The following is a 13,756-nucleotide window of genomic DNA, read 5'->3' as shown; positions in this document are numbered from 1 at the left end:
GGGGCAGGACAGCAGATACTCCTGAACACGAGTCCTAGCTCACTGACTGATTTATTGCATGCTTCTGTAACTACTACCATCCCATGTGTAGAAAAACCCCTCCTCCCCCCAAAACCCTAATCAAACCCAATAATTCCTGTGATTAGCTGTTTCACAGTCTCTTCAGAAATATGCCAGGGAGATACAGTGCTATATAGTAGGCAGCTTCATATGCACTAGTACGATGGCCTAAACTAGTGAGACTGTCATCTCATTTAGAGGACCTCTGGGTATTAGTGGGTTCAAAACAAAACATTTGCATGTTTATTTTACATTTCTCATTGTAACAACATGTGTGTTGATCATCTTACTCTACTGTCTCTCTGCTTTTAGCAGCTGTCACTTTCCTTGCAAGCTACAATCCTTTATTGGATATCAGACGTTCTTGTTAAAGCATTGTAATTGTGCCATTGGTACAATGCCATTAAATACAAGTTTAATCTCATCCCTTAGTATATTTAGGCCTTTAAAAACCTGTATATTTCAGCAGTGTCAAATCATTTGACAGACTACATTTTGTACCTCTATGACACTGCAAAGATTACTTGCGAGTAATGAAGGTGATGATAGTGTTTTCTGTTTGTGCTAAAAATGCATAAAAGTGTTGATTACTAATAAAGACAGATGTAGAAGAGTTTATATTTTTTGTTTAACAATTAATATTTATTAAATTTCTGTACTCTAATTTGGAAAATACTGTGCTGCATACTAATATAAGGCAATAATGTTTTCAAGGAGACTTGATTTTTGTATCATAATTAAATGAATTGTAATGATCAATACTTGCCTATCCATTATATTCCAATTAACATCTCTCTCACCTGAGGAATAAATCCATTGTAAACAGTAGCACACTGTTCTGCCACAGTATCAATGCATTCCTGCAGATGGCTGTAGAACTCTTCAATTTTATCATCATCGAATGCTTTAGTTAATGTAGAGGCTTGATAAGTTTATAAGTGAACTTCTTTCACGAGATCATAATAATGTAAGAGTTGATTGGTTTGCATTTTAGAAGGGACATGAGAGGATTATTTTGAAGCAGACATGTAACCATGACTGTCAGTTCTCAGTCAAAATAGAAATAGATATGAAATAGACTTGAACATAAGAATGAAGAAAGAACACAGTGAGGACTGCAACTCACTTTAAGCTTGAAATGACTTGATAATTTCTTATAAAGTGTAATTGAGTAGGGAGTATGTGAAGCAGTGCTCAGGACAGCACACAAAAATGAAAAAATAGAATTCACCATTGTATAACACAAAAGAAAGCCAATAAAATGGTTAAAAAAATGAAAATGAGTCTTATCTCTCAACTTTACAAAAACAAAACATAACCTGAGGAAACCTCCCACAATTCAAGTATCTTTCACACAAAGATACCACAGAAGAGGTTCTCAGATCCTTAAACAGATTGGACCTATAGTACAGGTTGTCTCACTTATACCATGGCTGAAAAAGCATGGACTGCTGTGTCTGGTTGGCAGTGGAAGTGCATCCATTAGCACTACTTAAACAGAGAACCGGCATGTACTTTTACCTCTTATTATACCTGTTTAAATCTCCACAAGTGGCAGAAGACGGCTTCAAGACCACCTGTGTCCATGGAATGCAGTTTATGAACACAGTTTTGAGGTAAACACAATTAAACACTGTTATCTAGGTACTTCTAAATGTCCAGTTACACGATTATCCAATTAGATATGATGAACCCAAAATTCTGCACTTCCATTCGACTGAGTCTCCAGAAGTATGGACTTAATCAAAAGTTAACACTAAACTCCCTGCCACATTAAATACACATACTAACCAAATGGTGCTGTAAATCTGAGAAGACTATTCTGTACTACTTTGGCATAACCAGTACTTCTAATCTTTGCCTCAGTTATGTATTTCAGTACAACTATGGAAAAGAAATGATGATTTTACAATATTACACTGAAAAATGCAAGGGACATTTCTTTTTGAGGAAAAAGAGATTTGAAACCAATGGCTAAGGAGTTTATTAGGAAAGATTTGCTTGTAAATCTTGAATTTCTTCTTTTTCTTGTAGCACACAGCTTGGTCAAAACGTGGGCACAACCTCTGGTCCCCAGCTGAATGCCCAGAGAATGGTAACCCTGCTGTAATGCGTGTGTCACACTGATGATTACGTAGAGGGACTGCCCTTGTCCATTCTGCCCCTTGTCCACATTCTTTTGCTCTCATGCACAGTGCATGTGCAGTTCCAGCAGAGGTACAGGATGCTACTTTGAGGACAATGTTTCTATGGAACAGATGAAGACACACAAAGGTGGTCAAAATAGTTATTTTAACAATGAAGATTTGGACTCTGGGTCTTAGTATTATGATATAGGGCAGTCTTGAAAAAGAATCTAGTCATGTTTTGTTAAGACTATTTGAGATAAATGTCACTCAGTACAATTGGATTTACCTGGTGATTTACCTATCTAGCATGTATGCCTGGTAGTGATTTTGGGCAGTCAGTGTGAGCATTAAGTGACAGAATGCTAACCAGAGTCTGCACTGATGCTACTATGATGGCTGCTTTCTTGGTGAATGTTTGTTCCTATCAATCTTTACAGCAAAAATGCTGTTGGGGATGGGACACCGAGATTGTATGTTCGGTCTGTAGATGAGGTCTACATCTACTTCCATCAATCCTTTTCCATGGAGAATTAGAGAGATTTTATGGCTTTTATGGAATCAGCAAAAGCTAACATTGATGATTTTTAGCATCACAAGACCGATTTTGGAGATCAGGCTGGTTGAATTTTGATAATAGCTTAACTAGAGAATCAATTAACACACCTATTAGTGTCATCTTATCACGTAAACCAGAACCTTTTGTATGGAGCTTGGCTTATGCACTCTGGCTTTAATCACAGAAAATTCACAGCAATCAAACTGAAAGAAGAGTAAAGTGGAGAATTCTATATTCTATAATACTGAATTAAAAAAAGAACTGGTCAAGAGACAAATACATTAAATATCCTTAAATTAAATGTTCATATTAATTTTGCCACTAGAAGATTTGACCAGAATATAGATATGATTAGATATGGCTATCTAATTGCCATATAGATTATGGCAATATGGCATCTTCATCCACCATCATGGTGCTGACAACAGCAAAACTGTGAAAAAAATGCACATCCCAATAGAGGAAACTATCTAGCAGTTTGTAAAAGCAATGTTTAAAACCACAAACTTCAAAGCAAATAGGTGATTGGTACAAATTCTCTCTCCTGGAAATCAGAAACTTAACAATCTCATTCTCTCGTTTGCATGATTCTGTTTTTAGTAATTGAGTTCACTCACAAATTCATATATATTCTCTCCTGCTAATTTTCTGGAAGCTGTAAAAAGAACAAAACCAAAACACTAGAGTGCTGACAGTACTAAAAGGATTTCTCTCTTGGTTAGGAGTGGTAGACCAATACTGCTGTAAATTAGTCTTGTCTGCAAAATACATTAAAACTCTTCACAGAGATTTTTCATTCAGTGCTAAAAATTGACAAAATAATAATGAAATTATACAATTGATATGCAGCACATATATATTAATTTTGTATGTTTAGGAAGATGAATATAGATTTCTTCTTGGCATCACTTCTCTCAGACACCGTTCAGGTAAAATCAGAATTCCACACTAGATTCACCTACTTCCTTTACAAGAATTGCAGCTTTCCTTCAGACCTGTCTAAACAATGACATCACCTATACAACATCTGCCTCCACAAGTGTGAAAACCATTACATTAACCACAAGAAATTTGCACTTTATTTTCCTTTAATTAAGTTTTAAACAGATGTGATAAAACAATGAAACTCTAACAAACTTCTTTCATACTAAGCCAGACTGTTCACAACACAGCTTTAGACACGAGTGACATACTTGTTTTAATGGAAGCCCTAGTGCAATCCCAATTATGAATGAGAAAATACAGTCTTTCCCCCCCATCAGATCATCTCATCACCAAATATTGTATCCTAACACTTGCTTTTATGTTGCCTTTTCCAGAAATTCTGAGCCTTGTTCAAACATAAAAGTAGTCCAGAATTCACCTAACTAATCAACTCTACACAGGCATAATTTTAACAAACACAATGGAAAACAAAAAACACCACTAGCTATGTTGTGACACCCAATCTCAAGACACATTTACTTTATTTGAGAATCAAGAGGCTCTAACAAAAAAAATCTGCATTAGAGGCTTACTGCCCTCAGAAAGGATAATGCATTATTTTTTCCTGTTTCTAATTAGTAATTTAAGCATATGTTCAGCATTTAACTCTAAATGTTTGCCTTTTCCCCAAGCTCTAAGACAGCTGTCCAAGACGTGAATGCCAGAAAACATTTAAATATCAACATCTGTTGAATTATGTTAATTTAGTGTAATATAATTGGGCATGAGTTTGAATTGATCAAAAGTATATGAATTAGACAAAGGCAAATCCAAACCAATAACTTGGTGTACAAACAAGTCAAAGAACACTGAGGGAATAAAAACAACAAAAACCCCTCCTGTTAAAAATTAAATAACTAAAATTATAGTTTTCTTCAACAATTGCTGTGATTTCACATTTTCAAGACAAAAAACAAATATCTATAATATTTCTAATTTTTTGACAGCAAGTTCCATTACTATTTTGTGTCAAGCAACAGCTGAGAAAAATAAATGCTCATAAATGTGTAACTGTGAAATGTAGTTAGAAAACAGGTTGCTATAATAGAATACCATCTTGTTACAGGACAATAATCTATTGTTCCATAAATTCTAAAGCAAACAGATTCTTTTGTTTCTTCTTGATCTTGTGCCAACATTGTTGATATCCAAAAGATACAGGCCCTGATCCAGCTCCCAAGTGGTTGGAAAATATTTTTTGACTTGAGCAATAACCACAGACTGAAACAGATACTTCCACAGAAAGACTCTTGATAGCTTACTCTGCTACATTATTTCTTCAGGATATTTCTGGATACATATTTCTTTATTAAGCATTGCAATCACTAAATATAGCAAGCACAGGACAAATGTATTTTGTTGAAAAGAATTTCAAAAATATGTCTTACCTATATACTTCTAGATTACGCTCACAGAGTGAGGTTAAATCAGTGCAACATTAATGTCATATCCAAAAATCCTTTACTTATAGGGCATACACAGATCAAAGAAGCAACACTGTAAAAATCCACCATAAAGATCCAATACAGTAGCTTAAAAATGGAACAAGAGAAGTGTCTTTTAAGGTTGGAAGCACTCAACCTCAATGCCAATTTCTTTCTTTGTCTCTATGCTGAGAATGTGACAAGCACGGCCAACTGGAATGGACGTGGTCCACTAGAAGGGACAAGTAATTCAGTTTAAGTAGGTAAACAGCCAGCACAATGTAATGATTTTTAATTGATCATTCAGACCTAGTTATGGACCAGTGATCCAGAAGCTCTTCTGTTATATTATAAACTCTATGGTCAGTCTTTAACTTACTGCCTTCCAGTTGGTTCCAAGAAAATAACTGCTGTACACCTGGACCCCAACTTCATTCTCCTCTTCCCTTCCTCTTCCCTCCTTAAGTCCTTCCACTTCCATTTTTTAATCCTGTGTTTGACAAACATCCCTTCAAACAATCTGACTGGCTGGCCTAGATAGTACAGCTATAATTCAGTCAATAATCTGGAAAACATTAAAGCTATAATTGTGGGCAGGAAGGGGTGAGGGAAAGATCATCAAAGCTGAGACTGAATATTAAGCAAATAATGCTTCCTTAGCACTCTCCACCCATTTCCTTTAGTAACTGTCATGCAACTCCATCGAGTATAAAGGGTCTGTATGTGTAGGAGCAAATACAAAATTTGACTTTCCAATAACAAGGAAGAGCAGGTAGAGAAAAATCAAAGAAATGTTGTTTTTTTGGTCCTTTTTAGTTTCAAAATTCTTTACTAGTATAAACTCTCATACATTCCTCCTAATCAATTTTAAGTAGTGGTATCAGCATTTTTTAAATATATGTAAAGTAATAAGAGTCTTACCAAAGCAAATTCTCAAATCCAAACATCAGCAGGCTGAATAATAACCTTTTCTTCCTTTTGGCTAGGACAGTTGCTGAACATTAGCTTCCAGAAAGACTGAGATATTACAAATGACTAATTTCAAATACCACAATGAAAATAAATATGAAAATTCTATATAATATGCAATAAGCTACTTATATTTTATTCTAACCTCTTTCTCTCCTTGCACAAAGTCACAATTTGAATAGAAGACAATGTATCTATCTCTGTGATCAGAACTTAGTGACACTGCATCAGTGAATGTGTCTCAGTAACGGACACTACTGCACCATTAGAGTGAATCTGCACCAGTGCTGCTTTAAGTGTATCAGATTCAAGGAACCCTCCAAGATTAGCAGGAACTTGATGCAAAGCCTGAACAAACAATTTAATAGAAGCCTTGCTACAGAAAGAGGCAATCCCACCCTTTCTTCATGCAAGGATATTCATCCCTATGTTTGTGGCACACAGCTTTCCTGTACCTGTATGGTGAAACAGGTAAGAGAGGATCCAAATTCGGGGAGAAAAAATACCTACTTTTGTGTCAGTACAGATCTCTACCCCAACGCGAGTCACTGTATGGCCATACAAACAGTCATGCTGGCACAGATGAGTGGCAGAAATAAACAGGAGAACAGAGAACTGCTGCTTTTAATGGCCATGTTAGTTAATACAAGATTAAACTGTGAAACTACAGTGCAAGTTACTGTGCATTAGCTCCTTCACAGAGCTTAAATAGTAGGAAAGGTCCTCACTCCTCCTCTGAAGCCCAAATTAATTTTATCCTAATGCCATTAGCATTTTAACAGGTAAGTTGAGAGAAGCAAAGCTTGAGCTTTGGAGCTCAAACCAGAGCAAATAGCATTGTGGCAACTAAATAAAATGAGAAAGAAATGCATTTGAAAGTGTGAGAAACAAGCATACTATGTGATAAAATTCAGGTATCTGAAAGTGAAATTTGCTTTCAGTCCATCCAGGGGAAAATTTAATCCAGATGGAGCAGGGGTATATCATTTATAAATGTTATCTCATTTTTCTTTTTCTTTTTCCTTTTCTTTTTTTCTTTTTTTTTAATCAGGACAGATTGACTTTCTATTAGTTAGCATATTAATGTTTACCTGAATTCAATTTGAAAAGAAAAATTTGCAATACTGCTTACTATTTATCAGCTTACTTGTGTACAATATTATGAAGTGTATGAGCTTTTAGTACAATAATGAAATTTTCTTTGTGGTTTTGTAGTTAAATCTTTATTTGGCATTAAAGCTGCAATGAAACTGTTTGGAGTATGTGGTAAAATATATTTGGAGTATGTGGTAAAATATATTTTTCAAAAACAGAGCATGGTTTCTGAATTTTCTGATGCTTCTGCAAGTTTACTCATTATATATGTTGAGTTAAAATGATATGATACTTTGAGATACTTCATCACCAGTGTTAATGAAATCAGCTGATACTCTATTAATGAATCAATACACAGGCTTCAAGATTTTCATAAAGTTAAATCTCACTAAAGCACCACATACTGGTTACATTTTCAAACAATAATCAAACGGCTTCCCCCTCTTTACAAAAGTCTTTTCAGGACCTGAAAAATAAGGTCATACTATAGAAAACTCCATCAGGAGAGAAGCCCTCCTCCAAAACAGCACCATCTCATAGTCTTCTCAAAGTGGAAAAATACCAAACTGATGGAATATTGTTGTCCCTGAGGGACAATAAGGGAAGAAGGGAAGAAAACAATATGTCTCAAAAATTCATGTAATTTAATCTGGAAATATTCTACTTTAATTTATAAATATTACTAAGCACCAATCATAACAGTACTGTTATTGCTCTGCAGCACTCAAAGAAGAGATAAAACTGCTTAGTTAATTTTTAATGATGTAAACACATTTGGCTTTTAATGTTATATCTGAGTCTGGAGTTACAATTACTACATTTAATAATTTTAAACTTAAATTAAAAGGGAATTTTAAATATTACCTCCTTTTAAAGTATTTTTGTTGGGATTATATGTCAGTGTGATTGCAAAAGTGAATCACGTAGTAAAAAAGCTATGCATTCCTTAATTTTACTGCAGGGTAAGTATGTGTATATTTTCACATATAATTTTTGAAAACAGGCTGAATTCACCTCCTCTTGTGTAATTTCATTCCACAAAAGCCACATTAAACAATTACAGTTCTTGTAATTAACCAGTAGTCTAATGTACAGTTTTCTTACCCCAATCTACTAACAGCTGCTCAAAAAATGTAGTAATTAATGGTTTCATTTATTTTTGGCAAACCTGCAACACGACAAATAGTTTTGTATCTGCTGCAAATTAGGACTCTTTCCCAAACAACAGATGACACGGTAGGAAAGAGGGAGCAGACAGAATCCTTGCATATCTTTGTCTCTTTAGAAGATCAAATAAAGAACAGATGTAATGCTATTTGTCACATCTGTGTAAAAAATACAGTGATCTGCATCATCAGAAGAAAATGAATAAGCGCTGTACAAATGTACAAATAGGCGTTTTCCTTACAAACTGGGAAAGGCTAAAATTCATACATCTAACTAGAGCAATAATATACTTTAAAAAACTCTCATCATATTTGGTGTCATTTTTCTCATTTTAGGAGCTTCCTTTAAATAGTAATTCATAGAGAATACCATTATTCATACAAAAACAAAATCACAAACATATGTGGTGGAGACTTTCTCTTTCACCAACGCAAGGTACCTAAATTTAAACCAGACTGAGAACTATGGAAAGGGAGAGGGGAAAGAGACAGTCACAGAAAACACAGAGAAGTTACGAATAACATTCTATTCTTTTTATTGATACTTATCACCATTTAGTAGCATCTGACATTTTGTCCTTTATATAACACTTCTTGCACTACTTCCAGCATCTTCTTTCCCTGAAGGTCTCTTCCACACGTGTGCTGCCGGCTGTGCTGTGTACCATGGCAAGAACAGGCTTCAAAGACTTCTTGCCAGCTCAATACAGAACAGCAACAGGTGATCATGGGAGGAATAGCATATACTCCTCATTTCACCCTACAGGAACTGCTGAGCAGCTGGCTCCTGTTGATTTTTAAGGAATTATCAAGGCAGCACATCTAGCTCAGGTTAGGGTCTATTCCGCAGCTGTAAGAAGAGGTTAACTCTCATACTAAGCTGCTGCTACACTGACTAGATTATTAACACTACATCACTTAGCTAGTTTAAACCTAGCCTGTACAATGCTACATCACTTTGAAATCACCTTTGTGAGTGTGACTTAACCTTCTTGCAAACCAGGACTGAAATGCATAAAATCTGTAAGAAGCTTGCCTTCTTCTAAAGATTGGTGGGGGAGCATTCGAGTATGGAAAGCCAGTGTGGAATTATCAAGATATGACAAAATAAATTGGTAAGTGGCAAAAATTCTGGCTTTTTTTTCAGTTTATCAGAACATGCATGTGTCATAAATCTCACTTACAGTACAATAAGGAGAAATAAATATGCAGATAAAATAAAGTTACCTAACAGGAACACACTGTAAAAGAAATATGACAGAAGACCATCATGTATGGTAAGGAAGTAATTGTACAGTTTAACTTACTTGGGAATCTGCTGTTTTCCCAATCAGCAGTTGTGATTCTGCTAGATTACAGCACAAACTAACTAGTCTTGCCACTGATTGCATGACCAAAGGCAAAGTATTAAGTCACTTAAGTATTCTGGTTATCCTTCTGTCAAATGAGGATAGAAGTACTTCCTAACTTTACAGGGGTATTGTGAGGATTAATACATTAAGAGGCAGATAGTTGTGTGACAGGGGCTCCCTAAATCCTTAATGAAATTATCACATGATCAAAATAATTGTGTTATAGCAGCTCAGCAAATTACTCTTCAACTCTGTCTCCTTGGCTGACAAAATGAATGCTCTTAGCCCTGGGGATTTTTTTTTTTTTTTTAGGTAGAACATATTTTTGTAAAATTGTACCAAGAACATGAGAGTAAGACAATGTGTTTTCCCTCCCGACTGGAGCATACAACCAATGGGTGCGTGCTCAGTTAGAGCAGTTCAGCTGCCAAGCAGCAACTTGTTAACTCGACATAACTCAATCATGTTCAATTGTTTGCCCACAGCCTAGGGCTACAGACAGACATTTGGTCTGCTAACAACTGTGCCAGATGAAGACATTACTATCCCAAGCTATTTGTTATCACACATCTGCTGGAGATTATCATCTCCACAGTTCTGCCTGAGGAAGAAATCATGTGAGCACTCCCTAATCTGGTTTACACAAAACCAGCCAATTTAATTTAAATAGGTGAGTTGAGCTAACCAGGCTGGTTTTGCCTGAAGCAGATTAAAAAATGCAGACAAAAACCCACTTCACCGGCAAAAGAGTAGAGGATGAAAATAAGCAGCTGGGAGCGTTAACATCTTCAAACAGTGTGGCTAGATTTGGGAAGGGACTGTTCCTGTCCTAATGCAAGGAAATTGTCTGAAAACAGACAACTTCTTCAAGGCTATGTGGAAGAAATAAATGCAGCTTCTAAACCAGTAATATTTAGTATTGTTCATATAATTTAAAAAATCAATGGGAAAGTATATATTTGTAGACTAAAAATTATCTGTAAAGTAAGCATAAATAGATTTATTATTTAAGTGCTCAAATGCAGAAGATAACACGTTGAATTGTATCAGCATCATATAATCTACCCAGGTTCTAAGTTTTGTAGTACAGGACTATTCCTTCTTAACATTTTGTTCATCAGTAGCCATATCAACAGTTCTCAGCAGTTGAATTATCTTTCCACTAATAAAAACTGATATTAGTTTGTATAGGATTAGCTTAAGGTCTTCTTTCTTATAAATGCTGGTGCTCATTGTCACTTTTTAATTTTGACAGAAGCAACTTAATACAAGCAAGCCAGCAGAGTAAAGCTTACCTAGAAAGCATCAGCATTTTTCCACTAATAAGAGACAGTTGCAGACCAATGCAGTGTTTAGATCTACCTACCTTTCTGATATAGTTCTCAAGTAAATTATTATTCCACAAGTCACTGACCTAGTGTAATACAGGTATTTACATACTGCCTACATGCTGAGACAAGAACTGCATTCACTCATCAAAAAAGGGTAAGAAAAGTCAAGGCAAACATAAAAAAGTATATATCATATATATATATTTCATATACATATGAAAAAAGAGAAAATGTCTTCCACAACAGCAAAAAAGACACATTACCAGGCCATAGAAGCATGGTTGTGTGAAAGCTATATAAACACGTACAGAAATTCAGTCTTGCTATAAGAACACCAGATTAAACTGTATTCTGGACAAGCAAAACATTATAGAAATTCCAATACTTATTGCTTTTATTCTATCACTGCATTTAGCAACAAACAGCAAGACAATACTAAGTGTTTCTATTGGTAACGGACATTACCTGTTGTGGGCCTCTTTTTAAGGAGGTTACTCATGTGAATTACCTTGATGTGTCAACTGTAATAGTTTAAAACATGCAAATCATTTAGAATAATTTAGAATCAATTTTACAATGTTTCAGACTTTCAGGTGTGTGTAAACATTTGCATTCAACAAAAAATTTAACCCCATATGTATGTAGAAGACTGAAATCATGAAAGATTTACTACAATGTTACTTAATTCTGAAGGCGGCTGAAAATTATTCTGATGTAAACTTGTGACATTCAATTGGTACTACTGTAGTTTTGTGTTTTTTAAAGTATTTGGGCACATGCAAAAATCTAAATGACATATTATTTCCCTTTCAAGATTCCATACACAATAATGAAAATGCACATTTGCAAGGAATGTGGAGTTTACAATTTACTAACTCTGTGAACAATATTTGCTATTGAAACAATAACTTCTATAGGTACCTTGTTAAGTAGAAAAATTTTCTTTCACTCTGTTGACTGGTGAAACTAAGATTAATCCTTTTGGTAGAGTGAAATCAAGTCATGACAAAAGCAGCCCACAGTAAATCTTACTATGGGAAACCGAAACTTTTACTAAAGCTACCAGTTTACTATGCACAATGAATTTCATTTGTAAGGAAAGAAACACTACAGGAATTGTCTTGAATTAAATGAGGGTAAGACAGCTATGTATTTCTCATATGTTGTTCCTATATGTGAGAAATTCATAATCTCTATTTTGTTCACAACAACTTTTGATAAAAAGCAAAATATTAGGTTATAGAACCCTTAAATTGTAGGGAGGAAGTAGTCACCACATATGACATTGTTCTGAGAGAAAAAAGGTTGTGGGTGATTTCTACACATTAACAACAAAAAAAAAAAAAAAAAAAGAGAGAGAGAGTAGCATATTAATTAGCCCAGGAGATTTTAGGCTAGAATTTATGGACAATTACCGGGCCACAAATTACTTTCTGATGGTCAACGAAGAAAGTGAAAAATTTCATGGTGCAAGTTAAATCCTTATTTCCAGCAGCTAAATTGTAGTAAGAGTGTTAAAAATTGTTCAAAATATGTCTTGTAAATAATTACTTAATATTCTATGACGGCAGGTAGTATACTATATCATAACATTATATAAAGTCGCTTTAAAGAACTAACAGTAAAGTTTTTATGATGGGCAGAGAAAAAGGTGATTTTCTGAGCAAAGTACAAAGAATTATTATGATATAAGCTCACACCACCTGGAGGAAGAAGGCTTTGAAAAGAGAGGTGATGGTGCCAGGACATGTCAGCAGATAACTTTGCTGTTTTTATAGGAACTATAGTATATACTGTGGTTTTATGTACATTGTAACTGGTTTATGCTAGTCTTACTTTAATAATACTTGAAACGTTTTATGGAAAATGACAGTCTTCATTCTTGGATTAGCTACGTATTGCTTTAACACAACCCTGCCAGGCGTTTGTTGGGATAACAGTCTACTAACCTACTCCTGATTCAGATATGAAGAGAGAGTGAAGATCACTTCAAGTATTTAACGTCATTTTAAAATGACTGCTTGTTACTGCTTGCATAGGTAACAAACACTCCAGAGCTTCACTGGCCATAATAATAAAGGCCTAAGTTATGATTCTGAACTCCTCAGAAAGCATTTTACACTGCTACAGTATAAAAACAACCCTAAAATGACTTAATATATAACTTGTTTCTTAATACTCATTTTATACCAACTTTATACTCTCAGCGTCAAGTAAACAGCCTGATAATAAATGCGCATTTACGGTGAAAATTCTTATCTAAATTGGACTCTTGTATTATTATTCTGAGCAAAAATACAACTTGACAGCTATGCATGCTAGAAAACTTGTGCAAAATTTTTCAGTTCTTTTTGGCTTAATATAAAAGGCTTAATAGACAAAGACAAGCACCATTTCTGAAGATGAACTACCAGAACTTGCACAGCCAACTTTTTAGAGTGTGTAATCAAGACTTGTATACAATGAAATAGATTCATATTTAATATGCATATTTTTGATGAAAGGGTTGGTCTGACTTTCCTGATATTTGTCAAAGCAAGTATTTAACAACATTAAAAGCTTATTTCAGGATGACCATGTATATACTGAAAGACAAACACCTGAAATTGCATTGTCTCACTCAAAAGCATAGTATTACATGATGATACAAACCTATTATGACTTTTTTGAAAAAGTAATTCGATATCACA

The 13,756-nt window shown here is 34.8% G+C and overlaps 1 protein-coding gene across 2 annotated transcripts in view; it reads right to left on the bottom strand.

The window, feature by feature from the left end:
- GPATCH2 (G-patch domain containing 2) overlaps nucleotides 1–13,756 on the bottom strand; it is a 131,914-nt gene that overhangs the window by 20,680 nt on the left and 97,478 nt on the right. The gene's annotated exons all lie outside the window — the stretch shown is intronic.

Source organism: Apteryx mantelli, chromosome 3 (assembly GCF_036417845.1).
Source record: "Apteryx mantelli isolate bAptMan1 chromosome 3, bAptMan1.hap1, whole genome shotgun sequence".
In the NCBI taxonomy this organism is placed as follows: domain Eukaryota; kingdom Metazoa; phylum Chordata; class Aves; order Apterygiformes; family Apterygidae; genus Apteryx; species Apteryx mantelli.
Note: the sequence above shows the minus strand (reverse complement) of the source record. Positions and strands in the feature narration are given on the sequence as shown.